The sequence below is a fragment of the Macrotis lagotis genome, chromosome 4, assembly GCF_037893015.1.
Source record: "Macrotis lagotis isolate mMagLag1 chromosome 4, bilby.v1.9.chrom.fasta, whole genome shotgun sequence".
In the NCBI taxonomy this organism is placed as follows: domain Eukaryota; kingdom Metazoa; phylum Chordata; class Mammalia; order Peramelemorphia; family Peramelidae; genus Macrotis; species Macrotis lagotis.
Window position 1 is genome coordinate 277,186,227 of NC_133661.1, and position 26,787 is coordinate 277,213,013.

The window sequence follows — 26,787 nt, forward strand, 5'->3', positions numbered from 1 at the left end:
CATTAATATGCATATAGATTACTATCATAAAAACTTTCCATAGAAGAAAAAAATAAGCATATACAGGTATATAGCTCTTAACATTCTTTCCTTTGCCTCTTCTCAGTATTAGCAGTGTCGCAAGATTTTTTATGTACCTTAGTTTTCTCTTTCTTCATGTGGTTGGTGAATTAATACCTCTACACACAGGTCATCACCTCCAACAAAGATGATCTCTAAGTACACTTGATCTGATTCAAATTCCTTTCCCAGCTTTGTTCTCTTTAATTCTATTTCTAATCTCTCCTATGATTATATGGGACATATTTGGACATAAAAGTCCAAATGTGGTGACTCCACTGTTCTCAATGGTTTCAAAAAAATTGTTTAATGTTAAAATTTGTTATAAATTTTCTATTGTTCTAAAATAGACTTAATAAATGACTTTGTTTACTTGGTCTCCCCAAGCTTACTTTCACAAGTTTAACTGTCTTCTCTCTTTATGATGTAATAATGTTAAGCTTTCAACTTCTTTCTCTTTAAGATTTTATAATCCAAGTTATATATTCTAAATTGTTGCTGCCTTTGTTTGTCTTATGTCTCTAAGAAAAGTCATGTGTTTGCAAACTACACTGGAGCTTTCCAGGCTTTGATTTACTACTTATGACAATTGATTTACATGACCCAAATTTTTGTTATCAAATTACTCTACAAATCATTTCTTTCCTTCTACTTTTAATCCATTTTCGTCAAAAATAACAGTTCTAAGTAAGGTACAATTGGAGTTACTTAATTTATATATCATAGCTTTTTTTCATTATTACTTTTACTAGCTTTGCTCAAATCAGTGGACTAACTGTATATAAAAAAGGTAAGTGAAAAATGAGTTCTATATCAGTAACAAATCTCTTCCTGTCCATTAAAATGTACTACCTAACAACTCTTTGCTTAAAGTCAATATTCATAATACAGCCTCAGACACTAGCTACGTGACCTTGGGTAAGTCACTTAACCCCACGATCTTAAATAATTTTTTTAAAAGACAACATTCATGATTCATGTATACAATTTTTGTAAAATCCAAAGTCTTTATGGCCTCTCTCAGTCATTATTATTATTAATCGCATCAAATTTCTTATTATCCTCAAATATTCTCATATTCACAATGAAGTCACCAAGTATCAAAGTATATAAAAATTTTATTTGTTGAGTTAATGAGTTCTTGGAATTTTTCTTCCTCTAGATACCCTGGCAACAGACCTTGATTTGTAATCTCATATAGCAAATTCATTTTATATATATATATATACACACACACACACACACACACACACACACATATACATACAACAACTTCAATTTAATCAATAATCAAGAGTTTAGGGGAAAAAAGATTTTTAAAAAACTGTAAGGAGAAAGTATTGTTATATCTTCCACAACTGTGGAAAGGGAATAAGTTCTAAAGCTATGACTAAGAGGAAATTAACAGGACATAAAAAAGACAAATTTGATTATCTAAAAACAATAAGCTTCCACATGGTAACAACAACAACAACAACAACAAGGGCAACAACAGGCAGCAAAATGAGAAAAACAAACTAGGGGGAAAAAAATCCATCAAAAATTTCTAGTAAAAGTGAAGATACAAAAAGTATAAGGAAATGATACAAAAGTATCAGAAAAAAGTGTCACTCTAAATGATGAGATCAAAAAAAATGAATAACTTTTGAAAGGGATTATCAACAATCAAATATCAAAATCATTAATAATCAAAAACGCAGATTAAATCACTAAGATTTCACCTGGTTCATAATTAAATTTGTTTCTGGTCCCAATGCCATAAAACAGATACTATGATTACAATAATAGTTGAGTTTTGAATAAAACTTATTTGAAAACAATTTAGAAATGTACAATTATAATGACCAAAATGTACATAACCTTTGATCCATGAAACCTCCTACTGGATATTAATGGGTAGAAAGAGATCCAGCAGCACTACTTTTAACAGCTTTTTTAAACACTGAAGGAAACTTAAATGTTTGTCAAATAATAACTGAACAAATTGTGTTACATGAACATAATAATTACAAGTGCATTATAACTATGATAAATGTTATTATTGAAAGACATATTTAAAAATATATATGAAATGGTACAGAAAAAAGAAAGCAGAACCAAATGATTATAAACATACATTGATAACAATTACCCATTTAAACAAAAGTAACAAATTCATAATATTTAAAAACTAGAAAAAGAACAGAAAAAGAACTAATAAATACTATTTACATATATGCATATCTTTCAAAATGAGGTTAACAATAAATAACAGTATTAAAACATCTGAAAAATCACACAAAAGTTTTTGATTTGTTGTTTGGTTTTAGCTTACATATTTATTTTATTTTATTATGATCTTATATTTGAATGCCTGTATTTCACTGGAAGGCAAAGGTATTTGTTCTATGTTGATTTTCTTTTGTCTTTATCTTTAATTTCAGGAAACTCCCAGTGTGAAACCTTATCTAGAACTTAACAATCTTAAAGAGAAATTAAGAGGCTTCTAAGACCACAGACATGACTTAAACCCAAGTTTTCCTAGGCCCAGGTTGTTCCCTACTATTCCACAAAGTCAGAAGTCAAAACAAAAATTTTCAAACTCTCATTTAATCACAGGAGCAAAAAGGTTAGGGTGGATAAGATGTGAATTGGATAGGGTGCCAAGCTTGGAGTCAGGAAGACTAATCATAATGAAATCAAATCTGGCCTCAGACACTTCCTACCAATGTGATCCTGGACAAGTCACTCACCCCTGTTTGCCTGTTTTTTCATCTATAAAATGAGCTGGAGAAAGAAATTGTAAACCACACCAGTACCTTTGAAAAGAAAATCCCAAATGGAGTCCCAGAGAGTTGGGTATAACTGAAAGACAGGAACAAGAAGTGAGGAAGTGGATTCAAATCTATCAGTAAATGTCTGCTTATGAAATTAGAAATAAGCATAAAGACTAGAATTTTAGGGAATTCTCAGATAAGCAAACTCCTACCTATTATGACTAGAATTTTTTTGGTAATTTATATTCTTTTTTTTCCTTTTTTCTCATTTTTTTTATTTTTTTCCAATTACATGTATAAACAAGTTTCGACATTCATTTTTTGTAAGATTTTGAGTATCATAGTTTTCTCTGTCCCTCCCTTTCCTCCACCTTCCCCAAGATAGCAAGTGATCTGATAAAGGTTATACAGGTACAATCATGTTAACTATATTTGCATATTAGTCTTACTGTGAAATGGGAAAAGAAAAATTTTAAAAGCATTTGCTCTGCATTCAAGTCTCCATAGTTCTTTCTCTGAATGTGGATGGTATCACAAGTCTTTAGGAATTGTCACTGGTCACTGTCATTGGTCACAAAGAGCTGTGTCTATCACTGCAGAACAGCACCTGATACTGCTCATTTCACTCATCATCAATCCAAGTTAAGTTTTCCAGTTTTTCTTAAATCTGTTTGCTTTTAATTTCTTACAGAACAACAGTATTCCATCACATTCGTATATCATAACTTGTTCAGTCATTCCTCAATCAATGAGCATTCTCTCAGTTTTCAATCCTTAACCACCACTAATAAAAGAGCTGCTATATTTTTGTACATGTGGGACCTTTTCCCTTTTTTTATGATCTCTTTGGGATACAGACCTGATAGTGGTATTTCTGGATCAAAGGGCATTCAGTTTTATACTTCAATTTATATTCTTAAAGAATTTTTTAGCACGCTGAGAAAGCAAGATAACATACCAGTACTTGCCAGACCTTAGAAGTGAAAATCCAGGTCTTTTGGGATTTAAAATTGGTACTCAAAGTAAACCTGTTCCTCTGGGCGGCTTTTCTTATGTGAACTTATTTTTATCGAAATAAGTTTTCTTAATGACACAGTAGCCAAATACATGACCTAATTTCTAAGAGCCAATACCTGATGTCTGAGATTTAAAAATTTTAACTGAGAGTACAATGCTACCACCCCAGTTAAAATATAAATTATGTATCTTGAAAGCAACCACATCTTAATTTATTATCAACTCAGACGTTTTCAGTAAAGTAGGTTTGAACTAGAAGAAAATATAATGGCACCAGGTATTACTAAGGAGAAAGGAACCAGCAAAACAATAAACCTTGTCAATGTTGCCAAGGGCTAGTGCTAATAAGATACATCAAAATATCAAATATTATTATTATTATGCAGTGAAAATCCATTATTTACAGGTGAGGTTAGTCTGTTAATCACTTAAGAGTGGGTAACCCATAATACTCCTTTAAATGACAAGTTCTAGATACATTTTAAATAGAATTTATTTGGGGATGGGAGATAGGGGTATTAATTTCAGTGGTATTAGGAAAATATAAAATCCCTCCTCTGATGGAGACAGACAACTCTTTTATTTTCTAGATTTAGTTGTTAGATCTCTAAGAAAACAACTGATATGCCTATCTTGCAGAATTTAATATACACAGAAAATCACATGTATCACTCTCATTCACTATTAACATGGAAAGACATAACATAGAGATGTTGGCTTTTCTTTTCCTCCAAGAATGCCTAATATTATGTTAAAAAATGAAATTTCAAAACTCATTTACTGAATATGGGGGATGAAAGAAGGTAAGATCAAGAATCATACCAGTCACAAGCCTGGATAACCAAAAGGACTGTGATATTTCAAAGTTAAAACAAGGATTTATCAAGAGCCAACTTTAGGAATAGTGCAAAGGAGACAAGTAACCCAGTTTAGGACGAAAAGATAATAAGGTCTATTTCAAACATGTAAGTTTCAGACCCCTGAGCAGAGATCATGAGGAAAGAGACCAGAAATGAAGTTCTATGAGTGAGAAAGGGACATTGTAGAATTTATTCTTTTTTTAATTAAAGTATCAATTGGACTGATAATTATCAATAAGAAAATATCACATATTACAATTTATATTCATGACAAGAATTGTCAGTAAAAGGGGTGGCTAGGTGGCACAGTGGATAAAGCACCAGCCCTGGAATCAGGAGTACTTGGGTTCAAATCTGATCTCAGACACTTAATAATTACCTAGCTGTGTGGCCTTGGCCAAGCCACTTAACCCCATTTGCCTTGCAAAAAAAAAAAAAAAAGAATTGTCAGTAAAGTCAACTAACACAAGATATTCTATTGCTCTCTATGCACTGATAACCACACAAACTTGTTTCTTCAAAATTCAAAATTATTTCCTATTTTCTACAATTATCAATGAGTTTCACTTGGTCAATTTTTCTGACAAAAATTTAAGTAACCTAGAACTAGTGGGTGAACACCAGTCCCATATTTCTTATAAGAATAGATTTGTCTGCTTCTTAGATCAGCTAGAATTAACTAATTGTATTTTCCGAAGAAAACAAATATTCTTCAAATATACTGCCATCCCTCCTCATTTCATGCCACAGAAATATACACAAAATTCAATCATTCAACTAGCATTTATTAAGCAAGTATTGTTATGCCAGACACTGCTAGGGACTAAAGATACAAAGGCAAAAATAAACTTTGCCTTGTTCTCAAAGCATTCATATTCTACAGAAGTAAAACAAGTACATATCAATCAATCAACAAGCCTTTAAATGCCTACCTGTGCTAGGCACCAGGGATATAAAAGCACAAAGAACAAAACCTTGCCTATTCATAATTAGCCTACATTCTAATGGAGAATAAAGAATATTTGCAACATAAATATGAAGTGAAGAAACATTTATATGAATAAATACAAAGTAGTTTGGGTAGCTGAGTGGCTTAGTGGATAAAGTGCCATGACTGGAGTCAGGAAGACTCATCTTCCAGCCTCAGAAACTAACTACCTGTGTGACCTTGGGCAAGTCACTTAAATCCTGTTTGCTTCAGTTTCCTAATCTGTAAAATGAGCTGGGGAAAGAAATGGCAAACTAATCCAGTATTTTTGCCAAGAAAACCCTAAATGGGGTCAAAAAGAATTGAACAGGCACAAGGAAATTTGGGTGGAAGGCATCCGAGGGGATCAGAAGATGGCACCTGCACTGTACCCTAAAGGTAGAGATAATGAGATGTGCATTATGGACATTAGCATCAGTCACGAAAAAAGAACAGAAACCAGAAATGGGAGAGTAATGAATAAGAAACCAAGAAATGACCAGTCACTCTGAATTGCAGAGGGAGGGAAGGGAGAAGTAATATTCAGTGAGGTTGGAAAAAAAAGATTGGGACCAAGTTGTAAAGGGTTTTAAAAGTTAAACTGAAGGGGTTATGTTCTAGAATCAATAGGAAGCCAATGGAGTTTACTGAAATAGGGGAGTGACGTGGCCAAATCTGTACTTAAGGAAAATTACTGACAGCAGTAGATAGGACGGGCAAAGTGGTGAGATTTAAGACAGAGACCAATTAGAATGTCATTGACATAGTCAAAGGCCTGAAGTAAGGTAGTAACTATATGAGTTGAAGGAAGGGGTCATTAGAAAGAGATGTAAAAGTGGAAATGATAAGAGTTGCCATTTTCTTTTGGAGATTTGGAGATTTTAGAATTTTGCCATACTCATTTGGATATGAGGGTGAGGAAGAGTGAACATCCAAAATTATGAACTTGAAATTAGAAAGACGTGGGCACATTCAAAAGAAACAGATATGGAAAAGATGAAGGTTGGAGGAAAAGAAATTAAGTAAAGATAAAATAGAAAGTCCTCAATTAAGGATCAAATTAAAATAGGTGACTAAAAAAGACTTGCTTATTATTATATAGATATAGCCTGATACCACAAGATATTCATCAGATAAAACTGTAGCTATGGGCAACTTGTATGAACTATTTTTGTTAGCTCTCTGCAATACTGGTTTTGCTGGGTTAACACTGTAAATGTTACTTCAATATCTGAACAAACTGGGAAATTGCTACTCATTAAGATTTCCTATTCTGTTAAATTCATGAAAAAGGTTCCCACCTTAGTAATAATACTTTACTCTTAGAAAGCTCCTCCCTAAATGTCTCAAGATGCTTTACAATACTGATATTTTTAATCATATAACAACCTTTTACAATATTAAGCAAGTATTTACTCCTCATTCTAGAACTGGAACTAAGGCCCAGAAATAATCTATATAAGGTTCAGTTGTCAAAATCATATCCTGAATCAAAATCTCCTACCTGTATAGCCAATTCATGGTGAAGTCTTGGAATTCTTATGCTGTTTTCAATCCAGATCTGCCCATGTTCTGCAAGAAAATGACCACTTTATAGTGTGGACTTGCCCAGAACCTGCATTTACGTATGTATTAAAGTGCCCCAAACCCTACAACCATCATTAAACAAACAACACAAAAAAAAAGCAAAGCATTTCAAAAACTTTTAATTCCACAACTGGACATACTTCAGCAATTCATATTAATATTTATTGATTATAAAAGGACAAAAGAAGAGTAAAAAAAAATTTCGTTTATATCATACACAAACATAGGTGTCTTGGGGAACAAAATATTTTGAAGTTTTCATCAAGCATTTGTTATTTTCCAAGAATGATAAAAATCCAGCATTTTAACCCTAGTTAAAAAATAGTTTAAAAAAATATTTTGAATAACAATAACTTAAAACTGACTATCGTTCTCCCACAAAAAAATGAGATTCATTTGAACAACAAATAGAAGGGGGAGAGGAGTTAAACTAAAATGTTCCCCTTATAACCTTTAAACCTACAATTTAAACAATGGAGATAACTAAGACCCCAGAGATTACCTGTAGCTACAGTGAAGCAGAGGTTTTTTCTTTTGGGACAGAGGGCAGGGGGATCATTTTTGTCTGGTGTAGGCCATGGACCAAAAGAAATTAATTATATTGAAATATGGTTTACAAAATATTTTAAAGAAAAGATTCGTGGTCCTAGATCTAGAACATTCCACACTCTAATTTCAGCCAGAACCCCCCAAAACGGCAGTCAAAATAATGCCTTTACTATATGAGAATCATACCATATTTAATAATAGCAGAAAGAGGGGCAGCTAGGTGAAGTAGTGGATAGAGTACCAGCCCTGGAGTCAGGAGTTTCTGAGTTCACATCCGGTCTCAGACACTTAATAATTACCTAGCTGTGTGGCTTTGGGCAAGCCACTTAACACCATTTGCCTTGCAAAAACCTAAAAAAAAAATAATAATAATAATAATAACACAGCAAGAAATACTGAGTGTCAGGTATTATGCCAAGGACTAAGAATACAATTACAAACAAAAAGCAAGCTAACTATTCCCTATATTTAAGATGGTTACTTCCAATTAGGAAAGATAATACATAGAAAGGGAACTAAAAAGGTTCAGAAGTCTGGGGAGTCAGAATGTGCACCAGATATTGTAGTAAGCAATACAGGTCGCAGTGCCTCTAATGGACACATGAATTAATTGTGACTGTAAGAGAGAAAGAGAAGACCAGGGAATGAACATTTATTAAGCACCTACTATGTATCAGGCAGAGACTTTCAAAGCACTTCACATACAAGTCTGTAAGGTAGGTCCTACAGCTTTTCTTCTTCCCAATTTACATATGAGGAAAATGAGACTTATTTTCTAATTAGCTAAAGCAAAATATAATTAAATCATCTGTGGAGGGGCAGTACAAAAGAAACAAATCAACAAATATTTAATTAGAGACTATCTGCTGGATAAAAGAGGCACAAAACATAAACTTAAGGGTCCCAGAATATAATATATCCCAAATAAAGATTATTTATATATTATCACCACTGCTCCTCTTTAGTAGTTCAAATAATCAAAAACTGCCCATAGACTAAACTTATGTCTAAAAAATGTCATGCTTACAAAGAGATTTATGGTTTAAAAACTATTTTTATTTTTCTTTTAAAATTATTTTTTATTTCTATTGAAATTGGCTTTATTTCTATTTTAAAATTAGATTGCAATCGAGTCTTAGGAGCTCTCTGATAAAAACTCATAAACTAAGGACTCTAACTAAATTTTCGAGAGACAGAACCCACAAAGGGACGCAGTGAGGCAGTTCTCCTAACTCAAGGTAACCTGGAAAAGAGCAGAAAGGCTCTGCTCCCCGGGGTTGGAGGGGCGGCTCGGAAGAGGGGTGGCCTGCCAGAGCCAAAGAACCTCAGCCTCCCGGAAGCAGCCCCAGGGCGCTGGGAGCCTCAGCTCACAGCAGCTGGGGAGTCTCCTGGGCTACACCCCGGGGAGCACTGGCACGGAGTGGGGGAGCAGCGGGGGACCTCTGCCAGAGTGAGCACATGGAGCCCAGCCCTCAGGGCACACAGCCAGCAGCCTGGTCTTTTGGCAGCCTAGACCGGGAAACAGAAGCAAGTGGAGCAGGTAAGCAGGATCCCCCAAGGCATGAGCCCATTGAGCTGAGGGAGGGGAGTGAAGAGAGACTGCAGAGCTCTGTCCTCTGTCCCTGGAACAGGACTCTGGGGCTCTGAACACATTCACATCCTGATCGCAGTCTAGGCACCCCCACAGAACAGCAGGGGCCCCCCCACCTCAGCCCCGTGGCAGAGGGGGGCGCTTATGGTCATTCACAGACCAAGAGGACAGAGCCTCACACACTGAGACCCTTGTGGGAGTGTCCCAAAAGCTCAGGAAGCACCCCAAAAAACAGGCTTAGGCTGGGAAAATGAACAGCCAAAGAAACAAGAGGAAGACCATTGAGAAATATTTTGCAAATGAGCCCAAGAAGGATCAAAATACTCAGTTTGAAGATGAGGAAGCACAAACTCCTGCAACTAAAGACTCCAAGAAAAACAGAAAGTGGGCTCAGGCTATGATAGAGCTCAAAAAAGACTTTGAAAATCAAATGAGGGAGTCAGAAGAAAAACTGGGAAAAGAAAGGAGAGAGATGCAGGAAAAACATGAAAATGAAGTCAGCAGCTTAGTCAAGGAAATCCAAAAAAACTGCTGAAGAAAATAGCATGCTAAAAACCAGCTTAGGTCAAATGGATAAAACAGTCCAAAAAGTTATTGAGGAGAAGAATGCTTTAAAAAGCAAAATTGGCCAGATGGAAAAAGAGATAAGAAAACTCTCTGAGGAGAACAAATCCTTCAGACAAAGAATAGAATTCAAGGAGATTGATGAATTTAACAGAAATCAGGAATCAATACTTCAAAACCAAAAAAAATGAAAAATTAGAAGAAAATGTGAAATATCTCATTGAAAAAACAACTGATATGGAAAACAGACTTAGGAAAGATAATTTGAAAATTATTGGAATACCTGAAAGTCATGATCAGGAAAAGAGCCTTGACATCATTTTCAAAGAATTACTACAGGAAAATTGCCCTGATATTCTAGAAGCAGAGGGCAAAATAGAAATGGAGAGAATCCACTGATCCCCCAGAGAAAGAGATCCCAAAAAACCAACCCCTAGGAATATTATAGCCAAGTTCCAGAACTCCCAAGTCAAAGAGAAAATATTACAAGCAGCCAGAAGGACACAGTTCAAATATCGTGGAGCTGTAGTCAGGATCACACAGGACTTAGCAGCAGCTACATTGGAAGCTTGTAGGGCTTGGAATATAATATACCGGAAGGCAAAAGAGCTTAGAATGCAGCCAAGAATGAACTACCCAGCAAGGCTGAATGTCCTCTTCCAGGGAAAAAGATGGACTTTCAATGAACCAGGGGAATTTCAAAGGTTCCTTTTGGAATGGCCAGAGCTGAACAGAAGGTTTGATCTTCAGATACAGGACTCAGGTGAAGCATGGAGATTGGAGGGGGGGGGGAAATATGAGGGACTTAATGAGGATGAACTGCATGTATAGAAAAATGATACTGATAATATTCATATGAACCATCTCAGTTAAGAGAGCAGGTAGAGGGAGCTTTTATAGTTGAAGCACAGGAGAAAGCTGAATTCGAAGATAAAATATGGTGGAAAAACAGAATCAATAAGAAAAAAAGGGAAATGGAATGGGAGAAAGAAAAAGGAGAGGGGGAATAGTCCAAGCTATTTCACATAATAAGATTTTTTTTATTACATTGAGCTATTGCAATGATATGGAAGGGGGGGGGGAGGCAAGGGGGAATGAGGGAACCTTTGCTCTCATCAGAGATGGCTAGGAAAGGAAATAGCAAATATACTCAATGGGGTATAGACAACTGGAGTAAGAAGGAGGGGGGAGCAGGGGGAAGGGGTGGGGATGTGAATAAAGAAGGAGAGGATGGACCATGGGGGGACAGTGGTCAGATATAACACATTTTCTTTTTTACTTCTTGCAAGGGGCTGGGATTGGATGGCCTGTCCAGGACCACAGGACCAGGTGGATTCTGGGCCTAAGGGGTGGTATGGGGGCTCAGGGCTTCTTGGCCCCAGGACCAGGGATCTGTCTGCTGCGCCACTCAGCAACCCTACAGCAGAGTCAGAGTGAAAGGAGAGAGAAAATATATAGTACATGGTAGTGGAGAAATAAGAAAGGAGGGAGTTGCGAGAGAAAAAGAGAGAAGGAAGGAAAATAAGTTCAGAAGGGTTGAAGACTATTACTACCTGGTTAAATTTAATATACACTTTTAAAAAATGAATTGTACACAAAAGAATTTTATAATTTACAATCTTTTTTTACTCTTCTCTGTATACTAAGATGTTGACTATGAAAGTCATAATGAAAAAAATATTCACTTTTCATGCAAATATCAAAGGTAGTAGGATCCTTACATTATCTTTTTTAATTAGGATTAAAAATTCTAAATAGAAAACAGGGGGCATTTATTTTTCATAAGTCAATATTACATTAATCCTATGCATTTGTTTGGACAAGCATACTCCTATAGTCATTTAATCAATTAATAGAATAAAAATGGCTAGCCTGATGCTTTTCCAAAACAGCTCCTGCACTTCATATTTTAAATTAGTTTCACAAACTAATAAAAAATTCAAAGAAACTTTCATTTCAGTCAGCACAGAACACACTTGAGTAAATCTAACTTTTCATAATTTTGAAGGTTTTTAATAACTTTTAAAATGTACAGAGCAAGAAGAAACTTAAGGAAACAGCTAGTTTTTTAAGTCACTAAGACTTCTACCACAATCTTCATTTTCAGTACATTTCTTTTTAGAACAATTTACATTCAATTTTCACCTACTCTGAGAATCAAACAATCATAAAGATCAACCAGTCCAATTTCTACCCAAAATATAGGCCCTCTACAAAACCATGTCTTAGTCATGATTCTATGATGGAATTCATAACCTTACATCTGCTGCTGGACAGTTCATAGTATGCATTTCTTTTTTAGGTTGAGCTAAATGACCCACCACAAACCAAAGCTTGGGTTAAAATCTTCTTTACTTAAATTGTATTATTCCATATACTGTCCACCTAAATGACATCTAACAAATCAAAGCTCAAGTCAAATTCTTCTGTAGTAATTACATAAATTATATTAACCCATAAAATGTTCATCAAGCCACAAAATGTGTAAAAATAAACATAAAATGCTCACTATATGGAAGTACAAATGTAAATTCAGTAGGCTAACTAGTGTTAACTATATTTCAACCAGCATCTATATTCCACCAAATCTGACCTACCTAATACATTGTTAAATCTTATTATATGTTTCCTTTATCATCTTCCCTAATTCTGGGCATATACAGAGCAAAATGTTATATAGAGAAGGAAGCTTAGATATCATTTAGTACAAACCTTCATTTTACAGTTGAGGAAGTTGAGGTCCAAAGAGGCTAAATTACTAGTCTAAAAAGACACCATCATTAAAATGGGATTTCAGAATGTTAACAAAGAAAGGAGGAGGAAGGGAAGAGTAACACATAGGTGTGCACACCTATGTGTTACTCTTCCCTTCCTCCTATGCATGTTACCCTTCCCTTCCTACATGCATATATATATATATATATATATGCATGTATAATATGTGTATGTAAGAACATATAGCTAGCACCTATTACAGTGTCAGGTACTGTGCTAAGTGCTTTACAATTATTATCACATTTAATGCTCACAAGCCTGGGGGGAAGGTGATGGCATTATTCCTATTCTATAACTGTGCAAACCAAGGCAATCAGTGATTAAGTGATTGCCCATTGTCACAAAGTTAATGAGTATCTGAGGCCAGATTTAACACAGTTCTTTTTTAGCTCAGGTCTAGTACTTGGTCCACTGTGCCAACTAGCTGCCTCTAAAAGAAAAAAATATAAAGAACTAAAAAAATAATAAAAATCATTGTAGATCATCTATAAAGAGGTCTCTTCAATGAATGAATACTTGAAAGAAAAAAGATTACATGTTAATTATTAAACTTACTTTTGTGTCATTCACTGGGCTAAGTGCTTGGGATTCTAAATACAAAAGTGAGACTCTCCACACCCTCAAGGAGTTTACATTCTTTTTTTTTTATACGGGGGGGGGTTCAAGGCAATGGGGTTAAGTGACTTGCCCAAGGTCACACAGCTAAGTAATTATTAAGTGTGTGATTAAATTCAGGTCCTCTTGACTGCAGGAGTAGTGATCTATCCACTGCACTTACCTAACTGACCCTGAGCTTAAATTCTGAGAGGGGGAAGACAAACATATAGGGGAGGAGTAGCCAGTAAGCCACCAAACAGCCTCAAAGGCTTTGCAGATGACTAGGTCTGGCCTGGATCAGACAGATGCCTGCAGAGTGGGCATCCCAAAGCTTGAAGGGGCTAGGGACAGAATAATTTCTGAGGGTCATTCCCAAAGGTACAGTGCCAGGTGGAAAGAAATATAGCCATGGCTGGAAAAGGGACAGACTATCCCAGGTGTATGCAGGATAGGAAGTGAAGCATAATCTCTGGTCTCTCTTCAAAAATATCTTGAAATCTGCCCCAAACTTATCACAAGAAGAAATTTCTTTTCTTTCATTCTAAGGCACCAAAAAAAAAGTCAACTGGGAGCTAATGTTTCTTTCATTTATTTTTGTATGTCTTGATTACATTTATTCATCATTTTTACTGTTTTATACATGGCAAAAATTAAAAGTGGAAAAGGACTTTTGAGTCATCTAATCCAACCTCTTCATTTTATAGATTAGGAGACTAAGGCCCAAAGAGATCACATAAACTTTGTCCAAGATCATACAAGTAGCAAATTCAAAAATTACAATTCAAACTCAAGTCCAACTCTAAATGGAGCAAATTGTGTTTAGAAACCCTATGCAGCCTATGGCATTTATGTCTAGATCAATACATTCTATCTGGAAGGCCTCATTAATTTATTGTAGGGTTTGGGCATTCCCCTCCAATATCAGAAAGGAAAAATAAGTATGGAGTATTTGAGACATACAAACATTACAGGGATGGGGACTAAGACCTGTGATGTCACTAGTAAGTGGAAAGTTACACGTGAGGCCCAATAATTTCTCTGCAACTTTTAGCTCCAGAGACTTGACTAAAACACTGAGAAGTTAAGTAACTTGTCCAGGGTCCCACAGTCAATATGAGTCACATATGGAACTTGAACCCAGGTCCTCCTGGTACCAAAGCTGGCTCTCTACACTCTAAATAAACCTGAGTTCTTCGCTAATCCTATGACAGATCACTTATAAGCTCTGATGGTGCTTCACACGTCCTATTAAACTTACTTCTTATTCTACGGTTTGTAGCATAATAGATTTAGAACTAGAAGACAGCTTAAAGTTTGAGTCCAACTCCTTCATTTTTACAGTTTAAGGAAACTAAGGCAAACAAACTGTAAGTGACTTGCACAGAGGCACACAGTAAATATACATATGAGATCAGCTTGAACTTCTCAATTCCAAGTCTAGCTGCTAGTGTGTATTTTACTTAGTCATAAAAACTCTATTTTGTTAGCACTAAAAGAGACCTTATCAATCATCTAATCTAACTTCCTCCTTTTAGAAATAGGAAGTTGCAGCCCAGAGAAAAAGAGTAAGAGTTTCAACTTAACTATATCTGAAAGTAGAAGGAAAAGAATGTACTCAATGCTCAGAAGCAATTGTTTCCATCTCATTGGGAATCTGGCAAAACACAGGAAGAGATCTCTTCTTTTCCATGAGAATGAATTCTCCAAATAACTGATGTTCCAGAAGCCTCCAGGAAGCTGTCATTGGTACCTAGTGTCACAAATGTCTCTTCCCACATCTTCTTAGGCACTTAGAATAACTTTGTATATGTAGCCTAAGTTGTATAAAAAAAAGGAACCACTGAAGAACCAATTGGTCCTCTTAGACTCTACTCTGGCCCTGATGGGGGCCTAGACCTAGGTCTCTTTACAACTTCCTCATGATCTCCTTATCATGCTGTCTTCTCCCATAAGAAAGTCAACTCCTTCAGGGTAGGGACAGTCATGCTTGCTTATTATTGTGCTATATCATCTTATCTTACACGGTGCCTAACACATAGTAAGAAATTAAATAATATTTTTTCTATAGTCTCTTAATCTTGGCATTACCTGCAGTGTAGGAGCATAATCTGCTCCCTATAAAGTAAACAATATTTAAAGTTGAAGCTAACAATGTGGCACATTAACAGCTAACATAAAGTTAAAAAGATCTACATTCAAATCCTACCTCTCTCTCTTAACCACTACAAAATGGCAGAATTCAGCATTGGATGGGACATCAGCTACATAGTACAACTCATATCCAAAAGAAATCCTCCCTATAAAATTCCAATCATTGTTACCTAGTCTCTGCTTGAAGCTCAGCAAGGACGGCAAGTTAGGGAGGGGCCACCGCCTTCCCAAAGTGTCCATTTCACCTCTGAACCTCTATAATTATTAGGTAGTTTTCCCTGATGCCAATTTTTAACTCCTATTCAGTGCTCCTGGTACTGCCTTCTAAAGCCAAAGAGAATTACCTCTTCTATATGACTGCCCCTTAAGTATTTCAGCATATCACATTTCCCAAGTATTCACTTCAAGTTATTTTTCCTCTTCTTCAATTCAACTGATCTTTTTTCTTTCATAGGTACTCAGAGCTCTTCACCATTTTAACTGACTTCCTTTAGTCACTCACAATCTTTATTAGTCTTCAACAGTGAACACAATTCTCCACCTGTGGTCTACCCACCCCAAAAAATAGAGGAATTTCCTTATTCCTGGAAGCTATGTCACTCAATGCAGTACATATGGTTTTTCTTATTAACTACATCACACTGACAACTCAGGTTGAGCTTTCACTCTAATATAATTCATAAAGTTAATTTTCTGAAAACAAGTGTAGACTTTACATTCAATATAGAATTTCAATTAATTAGATTTAGCCCAAGATTCTACTCTGACAAAAGCTTTCTAGATTATAACTGTTATTCCTTCAAGTCAATTTGATGACCACACCATATACATCTCTACTCAAGTCAATCATTTAACTAATAAAAAAAATTGTTAAATTTCACAGGGCCAAACACAAATCCCTGAAACACTGTTTTGTAGACTTCCTGCCAAGTTGACAAGAAATCATTAACAATTACTTGGTGTGTCAATTTGGATCAATGTACAACATGGAAACAAAGTAAAGACTGACAGATTGCTTTCTGTGGGGGGGGGGTAGGGGGAGAGAAGTAAGACTGGGGGTAAAATTGTAAAACTCAAATAAAATCTTTAATAAAAAAATTAGATTAAATTTTTAAAATTATTTTAAAAAAAGATTCCCAGAAACAGATATTCCAATGTGGTGCTTGAAAACACCAGTGGATTGGGAATTAAAAGACCTGAACTCATCTCTAAAACAAAAGGGTTGGACTTGACTTCTAAAGTCTCTTCTGACTTAAAATTATATCTTTCAAGGAAAAGAATACTTTCATTTTTTTCTTTGTCTCCTCAGTTCTTAGTACAAAGCATTGTATAGAATTGTCTTTTGTTGAGTATGTATGATTTTAATTAAATTGAATCACCTGAAAAAAATAAAATAAAAATAAAAATAAACCAATTACTTGGTGTGGTCTTTCCACATATCAATAATTACATTTTCTATTCCTTATATCTCTATATTTACACAAAGAATGTCATTTAATAATTTTTTTTAAATCTATAATAATATCTATAGCATTCTCTGATCTGTTTTACTTTCTGATCAATCTGATATTTTCTTTTTTTAAAATTTATTTTTATTAAAGATATTACTTGAGTTTTACAATTTTCCCCCATCTTGCTTCCCTCCCCCACCCCACCCCCACAGATAGCACTCTGTCAGTCTTTACTTTGTTTCCATGTTGTACCTTGATCCAAATTGGGTGTGATGAGAGAGAAATCATATCTGATACTCTTTCTAAAGAACACAGTTCTGTGAAAAAAGATGCTGGTGAAAAAAGATGCTGAACTTAAAATCCCATTTTTCCTTTCCTTTCCTAACCACTTTCTTGTTTATTCTGTATACATATATTGTGCATGAATAATTGTTTATACATATTTGTTTTCTTGTGGTCTCCTCCACTGGATTGTGAGCTTTCAAAGAGCAAGAGCCAGGTTCCCTTTTTGCCTTTTTTATATCTCCATTAGTCGAGTCCCTGATACATTACTAGGCACTTAAGAAATGTTCATTAACTACTGACTATAGAGAGAGAAGTCTTCTTAATCTTCTTAATGAGAATATACTGAAGCTACAAGGGAAGGGAGTTCCTATAGGCATTTGCAGATGAAGCCAAGAACATTAGGATTGGTGATACCTTGAGCAAGGGTCGAAGACAGTTATTTGTCAACCAGATAACCCCAAGAGAAAGGTCTGTTGACTTCCCAGGACATTTATCCAAGATGTAAGAGAGAACTTCCAAAAATGTATCAAAATACTACCCATTTTTGGTGATTCACATGGGCACAAATGATACTGCCAGAAACAATCTAAAAAGTATTGCCAAAGATTAAGAGGTCTTCAACAAGACAGTGAAGAATATCAGAAAATAGGCTATATTTCCCTTATTGCTATACACCAAAGGTGAAGGATGTGAAAGAGAAAACAACTATTTAGGAAGTTAATAAATGGCTAAGAAAGTAGTGTCCAAGAATGAGTCTTAAGAGCTTTAAACCTATGTAAACACAGATGAAAAAAAGATCCTTCATCTGTAAAATGAAAGAGGTGGCCTCAATGGCTTTTAAAGTCCTAAGTGGGGGCGGCTAGGTGGCACAGTGGATAAAGCACCGGCCCTGGAGTCAGGAGTACCTGGGTTCAAATCCGGTCTCAGACACTTAATAATTACCTAGCTGTGTGGCCTTGGGCAAGCCACTTAACCCCATTTGCCTTGCAAAATAAATAAATAAATAAAATTAAGTCAGTCCTAAGCAACTCTAAAAGGCTGTGTCTTGTAAAATGATGCAGGGAGAATCAACCTTACTGGTCTTCATATGCTGTGAGGATTAAATAAAATAATATACCTGGGAGACTTTGGAGGCACAAAATAAATGCCTATAATTATTTTTCCAAGACTAAACTAATAATTTATAAATCAAAAATTTTGATCTGGAAGGGACCTTTGTAACCAAGGTTCCAACCCATTCATATTATTATTATTATTATTATTATTATTATTAAGGAAACTGAAGCATTGGGGGGGCTAAATATGGAATTTGAACCCAGGTTCTCTGATTCCAAAGTCATTGTTGCGTCTTCACATTCTACAGATGAAGATTTCTTCTGCCTAGATCATAACATGCATGACTAAAAAATTATTTAAAAAAAATTTTAAAAGGGGTAGCTAGGTGGCACAGTGGATAGAGCACTGGCGCTTAAGTCAGGAGGACCTGAATTCAAATCCAACCTCACATTTAATAATTACCTAGCTGCGTGACTTTGGGCAGGTCACTTAACCCCATTGCCTTGCAAAAAGCAAAAAAAAAAAAAATGATTTAAGCAGTCATGAAAAGTGCACACATTGCAGATAATGAATTGTAGCAAAAACTAAATAGGAAGAACTCAAGTTGAATCACACTGGGAAACTGCAGAGCACTTTTAATGTAGTAAGCATATCCCATCTATTACCAAACCCCATCTACTTAAACAACACTATTTTCTTGGATAATCAATCAATTAAAGCAAGCATCTACTAAGTGCCCTAGCACTGGGTCAAGTGCTAAGAATACAAAAAAGAAGCAAAAGAGAGTCCTTCTTATCTCAAGGAGCTCACAATGTTATGTTACGCCATGTTATAAGGCTGCAAATCATAGACAACCACTATTTCTGAAGAATCAAAATTCCACTTGATCCAAAGGGCAACATTAAAAAGGAAAGCTGGCTACTGTATATGACTAATTTTGACTTGAGAATATGAGTGCTCCTTCGCAATAATGCACTTGGGATACTTTACTTTCTCGTTCTGAATGCCATCAGAGTTAAATAAACAGTGGCTTCTCTATTACCACAGGCACATTATCTGCAAGAGGTAGTTTTGCATCATATTCCAATTTTGAGACAATTATCCCAAATTTATCCCAATAGCCCTCATAACTCTTGGTAAGGAAAAGGATGTTGTACATAGTGAATGATGAATAATATTTCTTGAATCAAAATAAAGATGAAATAAAATTTGACAAATATTTATGAAGTACTACTATTCTGAAGGTATACTTTTAGGCACTGGGGATACCAAGACAAAAATGAAACTTTCCCTAACCTCAAGAAATATAAAAACCAAGTATTATTTGGAGAAAAAAAAAACAAGAAGAAACAAAGGTTCTTTGCAGATTAAAGTCATCTTGGAAACATTACTAAAGTTCCAAGTAGATCCAAAAATTCAATTGGAAGATATTAAAACTACCTCCTTTCCCATGTGGCTGATGCTCTGGTATATCTGATTCTTAAAGATGAATGTGTTGTATAAGCTTGTCTAATTTTTCAACTCAATCCTCATCTCAGACATGCTAAGAAAAAAAAATACGCAGGTACACTTTTAGCAGATGCATCTCCTCACCTACCCACCCACACCTGCTCAATTCTAGGTCTAAGAAAATTAAAGAGAGAAGAGAGCATGTCTTCCTTAGGCTTCCAGATCTAGAAACCTCAGATCTAGTCACAGGTCTGCCACTAAATATATCTTGCCTTATTCATCAAGTTCTATGAGTTTCAATTCCTCGTTTGCTAAATAAGGGGACAGCAATAAATTTGGAATAGATTAACTCAATTCTATGATGGATAGATTTTTTTTTCCTTCTCCGTTTTAGTAAATGTTTTGTTTCAGTCTTCAGTCATGTCCAATTCTTCATGATGACATGGACCATTGCAGGCCAGGCCCTTCCATCCTCCACTATCTCCCTGTCGGTCAAAGCTTCCATGACATTATCCAACTCATCCTCTACCTTCCCCTTTTCCTTTTGCCTTCACTCTTTCCTAACATCAGGGTCTTTTCCAAAGAATCACAACTTCTCATTCATTATGTAGCCAAAATATTTAAGCTTCAGCTTCTGTTTTTGCCTTTCCAACGAACAACCTCAACTAATTTCTTTTAAACATTGACTGACATGATCTCCTTGTTGTCCAAGGGACTCTCAAAAAACTTCTCCAGCATTACAATGCAACTCTCATAGTCAATCACTGCTATTAGAAAAACTATAACTTTGACTATATGGATCTTTTTCTACAAGGTGATAGCTCTGCTTTTTGGTATGCAGATTTGGCATAGCATTCCATCCAAGAAGCAAGTGTCCTTTCACTTCATGGCTTTAGTCACATCTGAGTAATCTTTGAGTTCAAGAAAATAAAATACAATACTACTTCCATTTCTTCTCCCTCAATGTGCCAGGAAGTGATGGGACTAGTTATCAAGATTTTAGTTTTTGTTGCTTTTTTTTCTTATGTTAAGATCAAGGCAGCTTTTATACTCTCCTCCTTCACCCTTATCAGAGGCTTAATTTCTCTTTACTTTCTGCCATCAGAGAGGTATTGTCTATATATCTAAAAATGTTGATATTTCTCCTAACTACCTTGACTCCAGTTTTTGATTCATCCAGTTTGGCATTTCGCATGATATAATCCAAATATAAATTAAATTGCTGAGTTTTTATCCTTTGTTCTTGAGGAAAACCATGACATCTGAAAGGTGGTAAGCATAACATGCATGTACACTGGATTTAAGTAAGGGGGTGCAGTGCTAAGTCACCAGCCTCACTTTCTCCTCCAGAGTCATCTGGGGTAAAGTGACACTGCTAGCAAGTGTCAAGTATCTGAGTCCTCCTAACTCCAAAGTATCTGAGTCCTCCTAACTCCAAAGACAGTGTTCTATCTACTAACCTAGTGGGCCAGTGGATAGAGTACATGGTCTAGGGTCAGGAAGATTCATTTTTCTGAGTTCAAGTCCACCATACTTATTAGCTATGTGACCCTGGGCAAGTCACTTAACCCTGTATGCCTTAGCTCCATCTATAAAATGAGATGGAAAAGGAAATGACAATCTACACTTCATTAATTTTGCCAAGAAAACCTCAAATAGGGTCACAAAAAATTGGACAGGACAGAAAAATGACTTGAATAAAACTTTCCCTTCATGTATTCCATGTCCAGCCAAAATAAACTCATCTCTATAAGCTAAATAACATGACAATTTATAGCTTTTTCATACTCTTTTTCCTATCTTAAATTTCTCAGTCATTCCATAAGTTCTAATTGCTGCTTCTTAGCCCAAATACAGGTTCTCAGGAGACAAGTAAGATGATCCGGTGTTCCCATCTCTTTTGAGGATCTGTCATATTTTGTTGTGATCCACACAAAGATCATAGTGTAGTCAATGAAGCAGAAGTAAATGTTCTTCTGGAACTCCTCATAATCTAGCAAATATTGGCAATTTAGTCTCTAGTTCTTCTCCTTCTTTGAAAACCAGCCTGTTTTTCTGATAACTCTATTCACATACTACTAAGGCTTAGCTTGCAAAATCTTAAATATAACTTGGCCGTTATGTGAAATGAGCACACTTCTGTGATTTGAACATTCTTTGGCACTGAATTGAGACATAAACTGATCTTTTTCTAATCCAGCCCACTATTATATTTTCCAAATTAGCTGGTATATTGAGGGCAGCACTTTTAACAGCATCATCTTTTAGAGTTTTAAATAGCTTAGCTGGAATTTCATCACCTCCACTAGCCTTACTATTAGCAATGCTTCCAGAGGCTCACTTGACTTCATTCTCCAGGACATAGCTCTAGATAAGTAACTATATTATTGAGTTACATATTTAACATCAGTGATATTAGGAATAAATTAGGGAGAGGAAAAATAAAAACACTTTTTTTAATTTAACTACTACTCCAATAAATAATCTCCTTTTGAACTTACATTTACAAAATACAGCCTACATTTTTTCTAATATTAATCACTTAACAAGATTTTAGGATACATAAATAAAATTACTCCCACTAGAATTTGGTAAGCAAATTCACAAAGTTTAAAAATTAAGTAAAGCCCTTTTCATTCTAAATTTGTAAATGTTATCTTAGAAACATTAATTTAATAGAACAAATTCTCATTTAACATTGTTACATTTTTCAAAACAATAAATCTTGCCAACTTTCCTTTTTATTTCTTTTATAAGTGAATACAAAAGAATTTTTTTTTAATTAGAGAATTTTGACAGGCTCTTTTAGGCCACTTGTCCTATGCAGTCCTTGATGCAACCTACTTACTTTTCATCTATCCACTATCCTTGAGACATCTGCAATTTTAATGCTCCAAAAATTGTGGTACTTTGAAGTCTTTTGTCATACCTAGAAATATAAATCTTTTTTTAATTTATTTTTTTATTCTCATTTTGTACAAATGTTTTTTTACATTAATAAAATATTCTTGTTTACAAGTAAACAAAATAACCCTCCTCCCCCATGAATATAGATAGACTTGTTTGGGCGAAAAAAGTAAAGGGGAGAGAAAAAAATTAAAATAAAAAAAATAATAGTAGTAATAATTGTAGGTATGGCCAGGTGGCACAATGGACGAAGCAACAGCCCTGGAGCCACGAGCACCCGAGTCCATATGTAGCCTCGTAAACCCAACAATCGCACAGCCGTGTGACATGCAAGCCACGCGATCCCCACTGCCCTGCAAAAACCAAAAAAAAAAAGAAAGAAAAAAAGACCCAAAATAAAATGAAATAGTAATAATAGTAGGGGTGGCTGGGTGACAGACAGAGCATTGGCCCTTGAGCCAGGAGCACCTGGGTCCGGCACCAGACACCCAAAGATCACCCTATGTGGCCCCAGGCAGGCCATCCAGCCCCACTTGCCCTGCACCCTCCCCCAAATAATAATAACAAAAAATGTGCTTGAGTCTTTCTTCCAACACCAACAACTCTGTCATGGTTGGATCTCATTCTTTATAAGTCCATCACAAAAGTTATTTCCATATTTTTCCATCGTTGCCATTGCTGATCGCAACTTCCTCCTTTCTTATTTCTACACTACCATGTACTATATTTTCTCTCTCCTTTCACTCTGACTCTGCTGTAGGGTCGCTGAGTGGCGCAGCAGACAGATCCCTGGTCCTGGGGCCAAGAAGCCCTGAGCCCCCATACCACCCCTTAGGCCCAGAATCCACCTGGCCCTATGGTCCTGGGCAGGCCTTCCATTCCCAGTCCCTTGCAAGAAGTAAGAAAGAAAATGTGTTATATCTGGCCACTCTGCCCCCATGGTCCATTCTCTCCTCCTTTATTCACATCCCCACCCCTTCCCCCTGCTCCCCCCCTCCTTCTTACTCCAGATGTCTATACCCCATTGAGTATATTTGCTGTTTCCTCTCCTAGCCATCTCTGATGAGAGCAAAGGTTCCCTCATTCCCCCTTGCCTCCCCCCTTCCATATCATTGCAATAGCTCATTGTAATAAAAAAAATCTTATTATATGAAATATTTGGCCTATTCCCCCTCCCCTTTTTCTTTCTATTACATTTCCCTTTTTTTCTATTGACTCCATTTTTACACCATATTTTATCTTCAAATTCAGCTTTCTCCTGTGCTTCAACTATGAACGTTCCCTCTACCTGCTCTATTAACTGAGAAGGTTCATATAAGTATTATCAGTGTCATTTTTCTATACAGGAATACATATAGTTCATCAAGTCCCTCATATTTTCCCCTTCTCCTCCACTCTCCATGCTTCACTTGAGTCCTGTATCTGAAGATGAAACCTGTTCAGCTCTGGCCATTCCAAAAGGAACATTCAAAATTCCCCTGGTTCATTGAAAGTCCATCTTTTTCCCCTGGAAGAGGACATTCAGCCTTGCTGGGTAGTTCATTCTTGGCTGCATTCTAAGCTCTCTTGCCTTCCAGTATATTGTATTCCAAGCCCTACGAGCTTCCAATGTAGCTGCTGCTAAGTCCTGTGTGATCCTGACTGCAGTTCCACAATATGTGAACTGTGTCCTTCTGGCTGCTTGTAATATTTTCTCTTTGACTTGGGAGTTCTGGAACTTGGCTATAATATTCCTAGGGGTTGGTTTTTGGGGATCTCTTTCTCTGGGGGATCGGTGGATTCTCTCCATTTCTATTTTGCCCTCTGCTTCTAGAATATCAGGGCAATTTTCCTGTATTAATTCTTTGAAAATGATGTCAAGGCTCTTTTCCTGATCATAACTTTCAGGTATTCTAATAATTTTTAAATTATCTTTCCTAAGTCTGTTTTCCATATCAGTTGTTTTCAATATTTCACATTTTCTTCTAATTTTTCATTTTTTTGGTTTTGAAGTATTGATTCCTGATTTCTGTTAAATTCATCAATCTCCCTGAATTCTATTCTTTGTCTGAAGGATTTGTTCTCCTCAGAGTTTTCTTATCTCTTTTTCCATCTGGCCAATTTTGTTTTTTAAGGCATTCTTCTCCTCAATAACTTTTTGAACTGTTTTATCCATTTGACCTAAGTTGGTTTTTAGCATGCTATTTTCTTCAGCAGTTTTTTGGATTTCCTTGACTAAGCTGCTGACTTCATTTTCATGTTTTTCCTGCATCTCTCTCCTTTCTTTTCCCAGTTTTTCTTCTAACTCCCTCATTTGATTTTCAAAGTCTTTTTTGAGCTCTGTCATAGCCTGAGCCCACTTTCTGTTTTTCTTGGAGTCTTTAGATGCAGGAGCTTGTGCTTCCTCATCTTCAGACTGAGTATTTTGGTCCTTCTTGGGCTCATTTGCAAAATATTTCTCAATAGTCTTCTTTTTGTTTCTCTGCTTGCTCATTTTCCCAGCCTGGGCCTGGTTTGGGGTGTTTCTTGAGCTTTTCGGACACTCCCACAAGGGTCTCAGTGTGTGAGGCTCTGTCCTCCCTCCTGGTCTGTGAATGAACATAAGCACCTCCCTCTGCCACGGGGCTGAGGTGGGGGGGGGGGCCCTGCTGTTCTATGGGGGGGCCTAGACTGCGATCAGGATCTGAATGTGGTCAGAGCCCCCCAGGCCTGTTCCAGAGGCAGAGGACAGAGCTCTGCAGTCTCTCTTCACTTCCCTCCCTCAGCTCAATGGGCTCATGCCCTGGGGGCTCCTGCTTACCAGCTCTGCCTGCTTCTGTTTCCTGGATCAGGGCTGGGGAAAGACCATGCTGCTCACTGTGTGCCCTGAGGGCTGGGTGCTCCTCGGGGTGCAGCTCAGGAGATTCCCCCACTGCTGTGAGCTGAGACTCCCAGCACCCTGGGCTGCCTCCAGGAGGCTGAGGTTCTTTGGCTCTGGAGGGCCACCCCTCTGGCAGGCTGCCTCTCCAATCCCGGGGAGCAGAGCCTTTCTGCTCTTTTCCAGGTTACCTTGAGTAGGAGAACTGCCTCACTGGGTCCCTTTGTGGGTTCTGTCTCTCGAAAGTTTAGTTCGAGTCCTTAGCTGATGAATTTTATCAGAGAGCTCCTAAGACTCGATCCCTTCTTGTCGCCATCTTGGTTCCGCCTCCTAGAAATATGAATCTTAAGATAACATTTACAAATTTAGAATGAAAAGGGCTTTACTTAATTTTTAAACTTTGTGAATTTGCTTACCAAATTCTAGTGGCAGTAACTGCCCTTATAAGGGCAAGTTTGGTATCATGAAAAGCACTTTAGAGTTTCCCAAATGCAATCTTTTTCCTCCTACTCAATTCTAGTCCCTGACAGTAGTCTGTCTTCAACATCTTGTCCAGAAACTGATGAACAAAACCAATGAGCTGTAAACTCCAACTGCATTATCATTACTACCTAGTACACAATAAGCATTCACCATCCATCTTGCTTTTCCTTTGTAGATAGTTAGGTGGAACTTTACTAGTAATTCTGGATCTCATTTAGGAAGGTTTGCAAGCCTCCTGAATTTGATACAATAAACACATCAAAAATTAGCATTTGGAGGCCCTCATAATCTACATGGACTCTCTCTTTTACATTTTGATTCTGTCTAACTTTAAAAGTTTAAAAGGAAAGGTCCACAAAATGTTGAGGAGACTCCCTCCTTAATGAAAGATTTCTGAGAATACAAAATTAAGAATAGCACAAAATTAGTATGAGTCCTAACTTATACCATAGGAAGGTACTCAGATTGATAAAATCAAAGAATCATTTAAGAAAGATACTAGAACTCTGTAAAGAAGCAGTATAAACTAGACAGTTGGCCTCTGACTTAAGAAGGCCTGGAATCAAGTCTGTTTATTTTTATATGCTATAAATTATCATGAAGAATTTTAATTAACATAAGTCAATATATGTTAAAGTAATTTTTAATGTTTATTATGTTGGCATTTTTGAAGAAAAAAGATATGAAGAGGTAGTTTTCTGAGAAAATTTCTAAGAAAATTATTTATGCATATTGATTTATAAAAATGAAGGAGCTACAATAAATTTTTATTTAAAAAAAAAGTCAGCAGAAAAGGAGTATTGCACCAAAACAAGAGAGGAGCTCAGTCTTGCATAGGACCCAGCC

At 36.3% G+C, this 26,787-nt stretch overlaps 1 long non-coding RNA gene across 2 annotated transcripts in view; it reads right to left on the reverse strand.

The window, feature by feature from the left end:
* The window catches only part of LOC141522575 (uncharacterized), a 369,684-nt gene that overhangs the window by 318,300 nt on the left and 24,597 nt on the right, over positions 1-26,787 (reverse strand). For both annotated transcript variants that reach the window (XR_012478239.1, XR_012478240.1), the window contains exons 3-4: positions 7,983-8,147; positions 7,165-7,232 (exon numbers count right to left, since the gene is read on the reverse strand). This is a non-coding gene — a long non-coding RNA (uncharacterized LOC141522575). The remainder of the gene's footprint in view (positions 1-7,164; positions 7,233-7,982; positions 8,148-26,787) is intronic.